Source organism: Rutidosis leptorrhynchoides, chromosome 2 (assembly GCF_046630445.1).
Source record: "Rutidosis leptorrhynchoides isolate AG116_Rl617_1_P2 chromosome 2, CSIRO_AGI_Rlap_v1, whole genome shotgun sequence".
Classification (NCBI taxonomy): domain Eukaryota; kingdom Viridiplantae; phylum Streptophyta; class Magnoliopsida; order Asterales; family Asteraceae; genus Rutidosis; species Rutidosis leptorrhynchoides.
The window spans coordinates 42,964,177-42,979,855 of record NC_092334.1 but is presented as its reverse complement, the minus strand read 5'-3'; the positions used below and the strand labels follow the sequence as shown (position 1 = coordinate 42,979,855).

Here is a 15,679-nt window from a genome sequence, read left to right as displayed (position 1 = left end):
AACAATATTCCTCTTAATATACAACGTACAAACAATAAAGCATCAAGCCCAACAATAAAAAGCCACTGGGACCCACAATTCCTATAACTAACCAAAACTCTTCCATTAAATCCATGGTGAGTGCGGGTAACTAATGCGGGTAACTAAGCCGTGCCTATGGTTCATTACGGATAACTACGGGTAATGAGTGAGTAATGAGCGGGTAACTAACCATAAGGAGTGGTCTAAAAACTAATAATATTTGGAGATACCGGATTACAGACAAGAAATGAAGGAGCAAAACTGATATTTGTTTTTATACCTGATAATGTTATTTCTCCGGTAGTAAACACGTCTCTCAGGACTCTACTTATGGGTTTTATAGCTTTTTCAGCCCGGTGTGCTAATGTGCGAAGTTAGACCAAAGTCGTTGACATACATACATACATACATACATACATACATACATACATACATACATACATACATACATACATACATACATACATACATACATACATACATACATACATACATACATACATACATACATACATACATACATACATACATACATACATACATACATACATACATACATACATACATACATACATACATACATACATACATACATACATACATACATACATACATACATACATACATACATACATACATACATACATACATACATACATACATACATACATACATAATATTCTCTTTATTTGAATTGTTCACAGATCCGAGCTCGTCCAGGATTTAGAAGAGAATCTGACATCACCCAACCCTGTACAAGGATTACACAAAATTAGAGAGACACGAACATATGTATAAGATTCTCAGAAAATTAAAGAAGTTCACATAGAACTTAAATCTTGGTATATAATTACAAAATGCGACATATGATTTAGACGCTTTTGCATATCAAAGTGATTTAAGAACGAGCGATTTTCGACCATTTTGACCTGTTTTCATATTCAGCTAACTTCTTTTATTTGAAAAATATACATAGCCCAAATCCACCGATTCTCAAGTAAATGGACCAAAAGAACCATCTCTAGGCACAAGATACAAACAAGTTTAATGCAAGCATATTAAAATATCAGCATAAACTGGAAAGGATTACATAAGTATTACGGAGTACTATACTATACCTGTTCTTTAGCTTTGATCTTAAAAGGCCCATACAAAGCACAAACCATGTTATAAGACTCTGCAACATGAGCTTGAAGGTCTGCAGATGTTGGCAAAAAAGTTGAATTATCACTGCGAGTGTATTCACTGGTAACTTGGCTGTGCTTTGATGACCGAATGATGTGAAGAAGCACATGAGCCTGAAATGTACACGAGGTTCTCAGTATTGATATTATTTTAAGATAAATAATTAATAGATTTATAAGATTCCTATGGTTTTGTACCCTTTAGTTCACCCTGCAGAATCAACAACTTTTTGGTTGTTATTATGTATGTTTCGTTAGTAACCAATTTTCTGATTAATATGTATCTTAAGTGGGTTGGTATGTTCGTTAGGGATCCCAAAATTAGAATTATAACGGTATGAAGCCTCATATTGACAACAGAATATAGAAGTTCATACTCACATGAAATGCTGCTTTCAAAATATCATCTGACTTTGCTTGATCCTTTAGCACGGCATATACATTCCCTTTTGAAGGATTATAAGCTACTACATATCTCTCTTTCTGCAAATAAGTATAGTGATTATAGCACATTGTCGGTGAAGAGACGTAACAACTATCCACAGCACCAATGGAGGGAAGAATGGGTACCTGAAAGACGGGTTCTACATCATAAAATGAGTTTGCATCTTGAAATGCTTCCTTAAATCTTGAACCTGGAACCCAGTTATAAAAATGTTAAACAAGATCTAACAACAGTAACGATATAATAGCATTGAATTTTAACTGCATTACTTAGGAAGCAAACGTAATAGTTAAGAATTAATACCAAGAACAATTGGCCTGTCTTTGCACCATGGCAAATTGAATACTGTTTCCTTCATGTAAAGTTGGGACAGACCCTGAGATATGAGCATAGAGGGGAAGGGAAGTAAAGCATCACACGTCAGTCATTAATACGTTTACAACTTAACTTACCATATTCTATCACGTTTAAATATTATGTATTGAGATCGGTTTTAAAAACTTTATTGTAAACAGTTAACACAAACTACAAAAGCTTGAATATATTTAAGACAATAGCCAAGCGGCTCAGACTAACCAGTCTTCAGAAATGATTCTACTGCCACACTGAACCTGGCACGATTTAACGTATGCAGCACAACGGATTTGACCTGGTCAATTGAAAAGGCAATGTAATTACCCCAAAATGTTAAATGAAAAAATCTTAATAATTTAAAAATGGTGTTTACCAGCTAAGAACTATCATACCTCTCGGTAAGAGCTGAAGAGGTAACCACAAGAGAGCAGAGCAAAGGTGGTGAACAGAGAAGGATTCCTTTTAGCTATGATGATGCTCAATCCGGTTCCAAACTTCACAAGAAAGTAATGATCTTGTTATTCTTTAAAACGTATGGAATCGAAACCGTAAATACTACAGACACACTCTTACTTGCATTCTACTATAAACTTAAAGGTCATGCATATATTAACTAACATATCATATTAAAGCCTTTTATGGCTGTTGTCAATGCCTATCACCATGTGTTGTGCACTCATCATGTATGATAACTAATAACTATTTCTCGGATTATAATCACTCCTCCGGATATTTACATTTAACAAGGAAGAATATTCAGCATTATATTCTGTGTTATCAAATTTTGATCGACCTCTATTCATCGAAGGGATAGAAAATATATATACATTAAAACAGAAATGCATCTGTTACAAGATAGGTGGCACCTATATTATTGACAAGAACACACACAATGAACCCCCAGCCCAAGGAAAACACACATTCTGTTTTTATATCGTTTCTATAAACAACCACTTGAATTGACTAGATAGATTAGATCCACATACCAAATCTGCCACGTTACCAACACATTCTCCCTTAGCAGTAACATCGCCTATATTTTCACCCTTTGCAAAGGCCTTGTATATTGGAGTACGAGTTGATGTTGATGTAACAGCAGCAACATTCTACAATTAAAATGAGATAATGGTAAAACTAAAAACTTAACTTCATAAGAGATGTGTGACCTCAAAAACTGACAGGCTAGCACCAAAACCTTAGCAACGTTGGCAGCACAGGCAAGAGGCAGAAAAAGGTGTGGAAAAGCTGCAGTTGCCAGTTCTACACCAGCACCCAACTCCATTAAAAGGTCGCCTGATAGTCGAAGCTGAAAGATATATAATAATCAGAATTAGTAATGTTTTTGACTTAGAGTAAAAGGGTCAGACAGAAGACACTTTTTAACAAGGAAATTCACCTGCTTTAGATCATAGTCAAACTTCTTTCCTTGCCGAGAAAAAAGCATTTTGCCAATGCGCCCAGAACCATCCTACAAATCAAGCATATAAAGTTGTAAAATGATATTTATCTAATAAGAAACAGCATTGCAAACTCAGTTTCCATTATATGAACATAATAAAGTAACATGCAAATATTTCCTTTCTTAATGCAACAAACCCTGACAATATGAGTCGATGTTTGCTGCTCAAACAAGCTATAACAAGTCCATGCAGTAATACATACTCATTATAGGTGTGGTGCAAAGTTTAGTTGGAGATTGGCAGAAGACTGAATTATTATTTTTTCTTTATTGAAAGGCAAGTTGTCAGCATCACCCACAGAGTAGTTAACCACCTTCGCGGTCATTTGCCACGCACGCACGCACTTTCGAGAGGAAACCCGAATCGCATTGCAGGAACCCAATTCTTAAACCATCCCGAGGGGCAGGCAGGCCGGGTTTGAATCCTGAAAGGATACAGGAGAAAACCCAAACCCCCTCAGGTCGATCTGGAGCTCCATATTTCAGGCAGATTAATTAAGAGGGTGAGCTGTAAGAGGGTGAGCGGTATGAGGCTCGAACTCATGACCTTAACCCTAGCCCCGACGACAAGGAATGGGATACCACTCGGCTAGAAGCGTGGTGGTAGAAGACAGAATTATAAGTTGATAAAATTCACTCCAGTAGTGAAAATTCCAACTTATTAGAGAATAATAAAGAGTAACCTATCCAAAAAGGGAACAATGACCGGAGCTTATTGCCAATTCATATAAGGACGGTGAATGTTTCGTTTACCTTGATAATCCAATTGATAGCTACAGCACCAGGCATAGCTTGGCTTTTAGACACACCAACAGAATGTAAAAGTGCTTGTGTGGTGAATACACCCATCGCTCCACCAAAGAAATGCTAAATCAAACAAACATTAGTGTCAAGGGATAATCAAGTAGTAATGATCACATTAGAAAGTAAAACCACAATACATAGTATCAGTGTATACCTTTAAAGCTCTCCATGTCATATAAGGCACGTACGAAGGGCTAACACTGTCAGGGAAGCCTTCTGGAACCACATACGATCTTATAAACGACATCAACTCCTGCAACGCATATATCGACAGACCTTTGAAAATTACGGAGGGCAATAATCTTATCATATATATGCATGAACATATTTACGAATTACTTTGATGCATAGGGATGTGTGTTGTTTCAAACAATAATTTTCTTATCATCTGTCATCCATACGGTTTAACATAGCAACTTATTACTTAAACAACCAATAGGAAAATAACTATCATCTCTTTGCAGATATTTTTTAATTTCTTTTTTTTTTTTCTTAATCATTCAGTAAAACAACTAGAACCATCTCATCTTAATCTGCAATTTCAGTTCACATAAACTCCTGTTTGCTAAATGATATACTGTAACATTTTATATATCATAACAAAAATCAATCAAAATTATATAAATAGATATACTCATACAATGCTATATTATTAATAAAATAATACAGTAACTAATAACTAGAACTAGTCGTATTAAATAACCATCAACTTTAACAATTTCAATTAAACGAGTTTAAATGAACTGAAATAAATTATTTAAAAAAATATATCCTAATTAAAGGAGTGGCATTAATAATTAATTAAAGAGTAAAGATGAAGATGATATATAGGTAACATACATCGACAGGAGCTTGACGAGATTGCAAGCTAACGGCACGAATGGAATTTGAACTCTTCCGAAGCTTATTAACATGATTATTCGCCAAATACTTAAACCTACGTCCATCAATTTCTTCGTAACAAATCAATCTCAAACTAGCATCAACAAATTGATCATTAACCAGACCTATGGATGATGATGATGATGATGATGTTTCATCTGCTTGTAACCTAGCTGTTTCCGATGCGAGATTAGCGGAGATTCTTAAGGTTTCACGAACGAGCAAATTACGAGCGTCTTGAGATGAAGCGGCAGTTAGGGTTTGTGATGTGGAACCCCGCTTCATTGCAAGTGTAAATTGGTAGTTTTGTGTGGGTGTTGAGTGTGTGTTTTGATTTTATGGAGAAAATGAAGGAAGCTTCGTAATTAACGATTGTGTCATTTAATTACAGGTGGCTGACAATTGGACTCGCTTACCTTCCAACGGAGCTTCAGATATATTCTGGTGAACTAAGCCAAGTTTTTCTAAATAATACGAATACGAATTACGAAGTAAGAACTTTTTTCTCACTAAATAATAAAACGACAAAGGCCTTGTCGTTAAAATATGTTTTCTTGTTAGAAAATCATGAAAAAAATAATAATTAATTTTTGTCTTTAATTTAAAATTAAATAAATTAAAAAAAATCAAACATTTCATTCTAAAATATTAATAGTTAATAAAAAATAAAGTACAAAAAAAAATAAAATAAGCTAGATAAACTATTAGCTTATTAAATGAAAAATGACAAAGTTACCCTTAATAAAACTATTCATAATGTCTTTTATTATTCTTTTTACTCAATTTATTACAACTATAAACTTCAACTCTAACTATTTTATCAAATATTTTTAAAAATAATAAACTCAAACTTTAAAAATGAATTTCAAATATCAGCTCCAACCAGTGATAATTTTAAGATCAAAATTTCACGAGATTCTATATAATTTGTATGGTACTACTTTATTGAAAGAAGTTCTACACTAATGGCTCCACTAGTGGCTCCCCAAGATTACCGGATAGACTTCGGTATACCAAATAGGTTAGGGAATGGAATTGTCATCGAAAGACGTAATCTAGTGCCTCCCCAAGAATACAGAATAGATTTCGGTATACCAAATGGGTTAGGGAATTGAATTGTCACTGGAAGATGTAATCAAGATGGGTCATCAAGAATATATCAAGTCATCATCGAGCTAAATTTTTGAAAGTCGTCCTTCGTCATCTGGGTTGTTTTATGATTGAGCGGATATGAGGACTTGGAGAATCTTCGTCATTATTCTACGTAGGTCCTTTATATTGGAAATTCATCACGCTATCTGTGACGACCCGGAAATTTCCGACCAAATTTAAATTTAAAATTTATATGATTTTGATCGACGATTCACGAACAAATATTTGTAACTAGACATGAATAAAAATATATAAAAATATATGTATTTTATAATGTGATAAAAATATAATAATAACTTAGTCATAAAACGTTTAGATTTAAAATAATATTATTATATATATATTAGGACAATGATTTTAAGAACCAAATGACCATAACACTCAAATGATTAAGTTATACTTCAGGTAATATAGTTTATCATTGATTAAGTCTAATTATTGATAAAGGTACGTGTCGCGAAACGTAAAGTACAATTTTTCTAAGCGTACGAAAGGACGTTTGAAAAACCGAAACCGGCACATAAGTGGAGCGTCAACGTACAATTCATCGGTGCTAAAATTACAAATCAACTATGCACGAGAATATAATATTTAATTAATTCTAAAGATTAAATATATTATATATTAAATAATATTATTTATAATGAGTGTCGGCAGTTTTAATTGGAGGAACATGAGCTGGAACATCAAGCCATGCGATCGCATGGCAAGATGCCCACAAAACCATGCGATCGCATGGCAGTGTGGGAGAGGCCAAGTCCTATAAAGCTCGAATATTTCTGGCCGAGTTCAGTTATCTGTTTTTTTCTCAATCTTTTTACTCTCTATCTATATACATATTAATACTATTATTTTTATTATTAAGATTAATATTATTAATCGTATTATTAATAGCATTATTATTAGTATTATTTACATAAAATACTACGACGGAGTGCTACTCGAGTAATCTAAAATGGGTTTTCAAAACTGGTTTCGAGTGAGATAGAGCTAAGGAAATTATGGGTTATAGCTATGGAGGTTATGGGTAATGTTCGGGAGTATGCTCGTGAGGTCAATCTAGTGTTTATCATTTTCGTTGCGTGTACGTACTTTTCTGCAATATTGAATCACAATATTGATACGTGAGCATTCATATCTTATCTTTTATATATTAATAGGGTATCCATGTCTAGTGCTCGAGTATATATATTTATACATGCTTGTATGCTAAATTTCATCATGAGATAGTTTATGATGAATCACAAATTTGATACATATGCTACTGATATAAAGTATATGATATGCATGTTTTTGGAAAGCTGGCGAAAAATTATTAACTTTTCATTTAGAAATCGCGTGATTTCGATGAACGGATTAAAAGATATGGTCAACTGAATTATGTTTGACGTTAATTGAGATTGTGTTTGAAACTGTAAATTAATATTTAAACAACTTGTATGTGAGATTGATAAATTGGATTTTTAAATATTACTAATCGAGTAAATGAATTTCTATATAAGGCACGTCTCGTTTTGTTCAACAATTGTCAAAGTTGACTGTCTTATCATGTTTTAAAGCTTTATAAACACTATAATCTGATTTTACAAGTATTGGAAAGCTATGTGAAATAATAAAATATTTTCGATTGCCATAATAATTCAAATATAATATAGCTCCTGAAATAAATAATATTTTGAGTTTGATAAACTATAAATTCGTTCAATTATCAAGACTTATACTATGATAATAAACATGTATAGATTTAAAGATCGTATTGGGTCAGATTGACTGTTGAGATGACTTTTGTTAACTTTTGCATGTCGGTCTCGAGCATTAGGATTGCGATACACTATGACCTGACCTAGCTTATTAGACATGTATTGACCAACATATGTTCTCTAGGTTGAGATCTTTGGTTACTTTGCATTCCGAGTTTCGGTCACATTTCGATGAATGACCTTATGTGCTGCTAAGGTGAGTTTATAGATCCCTTTTTAAACGCTTTAAATATTTTTGGGCTGAGAATACATGCACTTTATTTTATACGCAATGGATACAAGTACATACTAAATTCTACACTGAGTTTGAACCGAAAATCCCTTAGCTTTGGTAACTAGTAACTGCCAGTTATAAGAACTGGTGGGCGCGAGTAGTAGTATATGGATTCATAGGGCTTGATATCCCCGTCCGAGCTAGAGCACTAGCCTTTTAACGAACGTATGCTATTTGAGAAGCCTACACGTTGGTTTGCGTGTATTGTTAAGATGATTATACAAAGGGTATAAATTATATATACGTTAAGTTTAGTTACCAGGGTGCTCAATTTCGTAGAATATTTTGATAAACGTTTCGGATGAAACAACTGAAATTTTGTGATCCACCTTTATATACAGATTATGCGCAACATTAAAACTATGAACTCACCAACCTTTGTGTTGGCACTTTTAAGCATGTTTATTCTCAGGTTCCTAGAAGTCTTCCGCTATTTGCTTATATGTTATACAAGCTATGTGCATGGAGTCATACATGCTTTATTCAATAAAACTTTGCATTCACAAAATCATCACCATGTATCTTATTTTGACTGCATTGTCAACGGATGTAGTATTGTAAACTAGTATATACGGTAATCATCTATACGTAGAAATCATCAGACGTAAAAAAACCTTGGATTTATATATTCATTTATGGTATGCCTTTTCAAAAGAATGTAATGTTTATAAAATGTATCATATAGAGGTCAAAACCTCACTATGAAATCAATGAATGATGTATTCGTCCAAGTGGATTTGGACGGGTCTTCACACTATCCGGTAGCATGATACGTAAATTTGACAGTGCGCACACATGTGGAGTGTATGTGCCATTTCAGTCCCATATTTCATAAATTTTGTTACGCACATAAGTGGTACATGTGCCGCATCTACCACACCCATGCAACAATAATTTCCGATTTTAAATAGACCCTTTGAGTCACTTATTTCATCATCCTCATAATATGACTTGAACCTTCAACCTCTTGGTTGAAAGAGCCAACATGATACCGTCAGCTCAATGACCATTTAGAACTCACCTTAAACTTACTCTACAAACCTGTACTCTTATATCTAAGTTTCACTTATTCCGACCGCCTCGATTATATTTTGTCATTTTGATATTAATTAATCATTTATTTAGTAGATTAATTAATCTTCTAATTATTTAACACCCTCGCGAATCAAAATTTCGATTGAGTTTGCACAGTTGTCAATATTAAACAATTGAATCCAACTTTTTTCTCCCTCAAATTTTCACTTGAACTTATTATCCTCGATAATAGGTTCGATTAGCCAAGTTATAGATTGTAGACACGATGGTATGCCTAATATTTTTAGGGAAATTGGTCAAAGTACCTCATTTTCAAAACCGTTTAACAATATGCCCTTAAAATTAAAAAATTGCAATCTCCTAATCACGCATCACGCGTGTTGAAATGTCCCGTTCTTATTGATTAAAAACGTTCCATATTAATTGATTTCGTTGCGAGGTTTTGACCTCTATATGAGACATTTTTCAAAGACTGCATTCATTTTTAAAACAAACCATAACCTTTATTTCATAAATAAAGGTTTAAAAAGCTTTACGTAGATTATCAAATAATGATAATCTAAAATATCCTGTTTACACACGACCATTACATAATGGTTTACAATACAAATATGTTACATCGAAATCAGTTTCTTGAATGCAGTTTTTACACAATATCATACAAACATGGACTCCAAATCTTGTCCTTATTTTAGTATGCAACAGCGGAAGCTCTTAGTATTCACCTGAGAATAAACATGCTTTAAACGTCAACAAAAATGTTGATGAGTTATAGGTTTAACCTATATATATCAAATCGTAACAATAGACCACAAGATTTCATATTTCAATACACATCCCATACATAGAGATAAAAATCATTCATATGGTGAACACCTGGTAACCGACATTAACAAGATGCATATATAAGAATATCCCCATCATTCCGGGACACCCTTCGGATATGATATAAATTTCGAAGTACTAAAGCATCCGGTACTTTGGATGGGGTTTGTTAGGCCCAATAGATCTATCTTTAGGATTCACGTCAATTAGGGTGTCTGTTCCCTAATTCTTAGATTACCAGACTTAATAAAAAGGGGCATATTCGATTTCGATAATTCAACCATAGAATGTAGTTTCACGTACTTGTGTCTATTTTGTAAATCATTTATAAAACCTGCATGTATTCTCATCCTAAAAATATTAGATTTTAAAAGTGGGACTATAACTCACTTTCACAGATTTTTACTTCGTCGGGAAGTAAGACTTGGCCACTGGTTGATTCACGAACCTATAACAATATATACATATATATCAAAGTATGTTCAAAATATATTTACAATACTTTTAATATATTTTGATGTTTTAAGTTTATTAAGTCAGCTGTCCTCGTTAGTAACCTACAACTAGTTGTCCACAGTTAGATGTACAGAAATAAATCGATAAATATTATCTTGAATCAATCTACGACCCAGTGTATACGTATCTCAATATTGATCACAACTCAAACTATATATATTTTGGAATCAACCTCAACCCTGTATAGCTAACTCCAACATTCACATATAGAGTGTTTATGGTTGTTCCGAAATATATATAGATGTGTCGACATGATAGGTCGAAACATTGTATACGTGTCTATGGTATCTCAAGATTACATAATATACAATACAAGTTGATTAAGTTATGGTTGGAATAGATTTGTTACCAATTTTCACGTAGCTAAAATGAGAAAAATTATCCAATCTTGTTTTACCCATAACTTCTTCATTTTAAATCCATTTTGAGTGAATCAAATTGCTATGGTTTCATATTGAACTCTATTTTATGAATCTAAACAGAAAAAGTATAGGTTTATAGTCGGAAAAATAAGTTACAAGTCGTTTTTGTAAAGGTAGTCATTTCAGTCGAAAGAACGACGTCTAGATGACCATTTTAGAAAACATACTTCCACTTTGAGTTTAACCATAATTTTTGGATATAGTTTCATGTTCATAATAAAAATCATTTTCCCAGAATAACAGCTTTTAAATCAAAGTTTATCGTAGTTTTTAATTAACTAACCCAAAACAGCCCGCGGTGTTACTACGACGGCGTAAATCCGATTTTACGGTGTTTTTCGTGTTTTCAGGTTTTAAATCATTAAGTTAGCATATCATATAGATATAGAACATGTGTTTAGTTGATTTTAAAAGTCAAGTTAGAAGGATTAACTTTTGTTTGCGAACAAGTTTAGAATTAACTAAACTATGTTCTAGTGATTACAAGTTTAAACCTTCGAATAAGATAGCTTTATATGTATGAATTGAATGATGTTATGAACATCATTACTACCTTAAGTTCCTTGGATAAACCTACTGGAAAAGAGAAAAATGGATCTAGCTTCAACGGATCCTTGGATGGCTCGAAGTTCTTGAAGCAGAATCATGACACGAAAACAATTTCAAGTATGATTTCCACTCGAAATAAGATTGTTATAGTTATAGAAATTGAACCAAAGTTTGAATATGATTATTACCTTGTATTAGAATGATAACCTACTTTAAGAAACAAAGATTTCTTGAGGTTGGATGATCACCTTACAAGATTGGAAGTGAGCTAGTGTCATAACCCGTCCTTAACCATAAGAACGTGTTAGATAACGTATGATTTCATTGCGAGGTATTGACCTCTATATGCGACATTTTTAAAAGAACAACTGCATATATTTTACATTACAAACCATAATTCTTATTTTGATACAAGCTTTAGACAAAATAAAGATGATTATCGTTTAGCGATAATCTTAGACTTACAAACTTTACAAATGATGATAACAACACGATTTCTAGCATATTTTACAATACAAATCCTCGGATATGCAGTTTTATTTTTGACACAAATATGAGTACGCAAGATCCTGCTTAAATTCAACATGTTGCAGCGGAAGCTTCTAATTATCACCTGAGAATAGACATGCTTAAAACGTCAACATAAAGTTGGTGAGATATAGGTTTAATGCCGGCAGCAATATATATATATATATAGACCACAAGATTTCATATGTAAACATTTTAATAAAAATATTCTAAGTGGTTGAGCACTTGGTAACCATACTTAACATTTAATCACGTCGCATATTCCCTTTATTATGAAATCTTACTACACCGTACCAAGTGTAGTCACAAAACGAAGTACTGTGCAACCGTTGAATACTGGTCGTCCAGTCCGGTTGGGGTTGTCAGGCCCGATAGATCTATCAACAGGATTCGCGTTTACAATACCGCTGTAAATAACAGTTACCAAGCTACAGGGAAGTATGCCAGTGGTACAACTCAACGTAGAATATATTTTTCAGTTACTTGTGTCCATAACGTAAAACATAAAATACATGTATTCTCATCCCGAAATACTTAGAGTTTAAAAGTGGGACTATATACTCACTTTCGTCTTGAAGATATGTAATTTTGACTTGGTCTCCGATTGATATCACGAACCTATCCATATATAATATATCAATACCTTTTCTTTTTAAACAAACGTCACATATATATACTTATAATACTTTTAATACTTTTAATAATTTCTTAGTCCGTAGTTAGCAGTCCGATGTTAGTAATTCAATTTTAATGGTTCATTTTTAGGTGTTTAATAAACCCCCAATGAAATAAATAAAAACCCCCATCGTATATGTATTGGTCGAGATTAATCTTGACCCACGGTACCGGTGTTGTCAAATGACGTGTTGCGTACATAAAGTACCGGTGTTGTCAAATGACGTGTTGCGTACAATCATGGGATCTTATGATTAATCTTCTCGTATTGTTTACGGGTGATCCTGAACCATATAAAATTAAATTATGAGTACATATATATAAAATATCATGTTATTTTAAAAAGATGTGATTTATTTAATTTTCTCCAATTATTTTCGTAGCTAAACTAGTCTTAGATATCCGATCTCGTTTTGGTCATAGTTTCTTCGTTACAACTCCGTTTTCGTTGATTCAACTTGCCACTTCCTTGGATCGAGTCCCTCTTTAAGACTATGAACTTTAAATACCTTAGTTTGTATTCGAAATCACAGGTCATAGGTCAAACTTTAGTGAAACTTATGAAGTTAATCATTTTCCATCATGTAAACAACCTTAAATGATTATTTTTCTAAAAATACTTATACTTTGAGTTAAATCATGAAATTTTTATGTGTTATCATATTCATAGTAAAAATCATTTTTCCAGAAAATAAACCTCCAATTCAAAGTTTAAGATGGTTTTTAATTATCCAACCCAAAACAGCCCCCGGTTGCACTCCGACGTCGTAAATTCAGTTTTTAAGGTGTTCTTTGAAAAACCAAGTTATACCTTGTTAAATTAGCATATATTTATGATATATTACAGGTCTTGAAGTATTTTAAAAGTTAAGTGAGAAGGATCTATTTAGTTTGCAAACAAGTTTGAAAACATTCAAACTATGTTCTTGTTGTTAAAATTTTATACCACAAAATAAGATAGCTATATATATATGAATCGAATAAAGTTATGAACAAAGTTACTACCTCAAGTTACTTGGACAAGATTGCTGTAAAAGAGAAGTAAAAATCTAGAACCAAAAGAGTGATGGAGTTGGATGAAAGATTGGAAGTAAACTTGTGTTCTTGAAAGGATTCTTGAAGTGTTTTTGTAAGGTTTTTCTTATGGTGTTTAAGTGATGTTTTTATGGCTAGATCTTCATGGATACTAGCTGAATGGTTATGGAGTTTCTTAAGAGTGTGTTTTTGGTTAAAGAAATGAGGTAATAAAATTTGAAAATGGAAGATGTATTTAAGGCCATAAAAACATGATTAATGGAAAAACATGGACAAAATTTCATGTTGTATTTTTATGTAATTAGTCATACTAAACATCAAAAGTAGTTACCTTATACATAAGGCATGAACAAGAGAGTTACCTTATACATAAGGCATGAACAAGGGCTGGTTGGTGGTGATTTGATGTGTATATACCAATAGTAAATACGTATAGAAGCTAGGTATGATACGAGTACATATACTCTAGATATACGTATAGAAAATCTTGTGAAAAATGGAATGAGAATTCAAATATAGCTATCTTTTGTGAATATACTTATATTGTTTTATGTATTTAAGTCTTTAAAAGTGATTAAATACATTACATATACGATATATGTATAAACATTATATGTTATAAGTATTTATGTCAAATAACGTTACGTATGGTTATCGTTTTGAAAACTTAAGTTAGTAGTTTCAAAATATACTTATAACTTATTGTTATTAATACAAAATGAGATATTAAAACATCCTTAGATCATGTTAAATATGTATATATACATATATATACACAAACGTATAATTATCATATGTTATATAGTTCGTGATATCATCGGTCAAACTAGACGGTCAAACGTTGTGTAAAACTCATTTCAAAAACATAAGTCTCAACAATTTGGATTGCTTATCATGTTGGTAAGGTGTAATTTATGTAAATATTAATCTTATAAGTATAGAACGATCGAAAAAGTGCGGGTCATTACAGTACCTACCCGTTAAATAAATTTCGTCCCGAAATTTTAAAATTGTACCTATTTTGCGTCATCGAGAAACAAGTGTGGATACTTTTGTTTCATCTGATCCTCTCGTTCCCAAGTAAACTCGGGACCCCTTCGAGCATTCCAACGAACCTTAACGATCGGTATGTTGCTCTGCTTGAGCTGTTTAACTTCACGGTCCATGATTTCGATTGGTTCTTCGACGAATTGTAGTTTCTCGTCGACATGGATTTCTTCAAGAGGAATGGTGAAATCTTCCTTTGCAAGACACTTCTTAAGGTTTGAGACGTGAAAGGTATTATGTACTCCGGCGAGTTGTTGGGGTAACTCGAGTCGATAAGCTACCGGTCCAATGCGTTCGATGATCTTGAACGGGCCTACATATCTTGGGTTCAGTTTACCCCTTTTTCCAAAACGTATTACACCTTTCCATGGTGACACCTTTAACATAACCATGTCACCGATCTGAAACTCTAATGGTTTCCTTCGGACATCGGCGTAGCTCTTTTGGCGACTACGGGCTGTTTTCAATCTCTCCTTGATTTGTACTATCTTTTCAGTAGTTTCATGTATGATCTCGGGACCAGTTAATTGTCGATCTCCTACTTCATTCCAACAGATAGGAGATCTACACTTCCTTCCGTACAATGCTTCGAATGGTGCAGCTTTAATGCTCGCATGATAACTATTATTATACGAGAATTCTGCTAATGGTAGATACTTATCCCATCTGTTTCCAAAATCGATCACACATGCCCTGAGCATGTCTTCAAGAG

At 33.1% G+C, this 15,679-nt stretch overlaps 1 pseudogene; it reads right to left on the bottom strand.

Annotated features, from left to right (window-relative positions):
- Nucleotides 1-269: 269 nt before the first annotated feature.
- Nucleotides 270-5,608, bottom strand: LOC139890781 (protein root UVB sensitive 6-like; annotated as a pseudogene).
- Nucleotides 5,609-15,679: the final 10,071 nt, after the last annotated feature.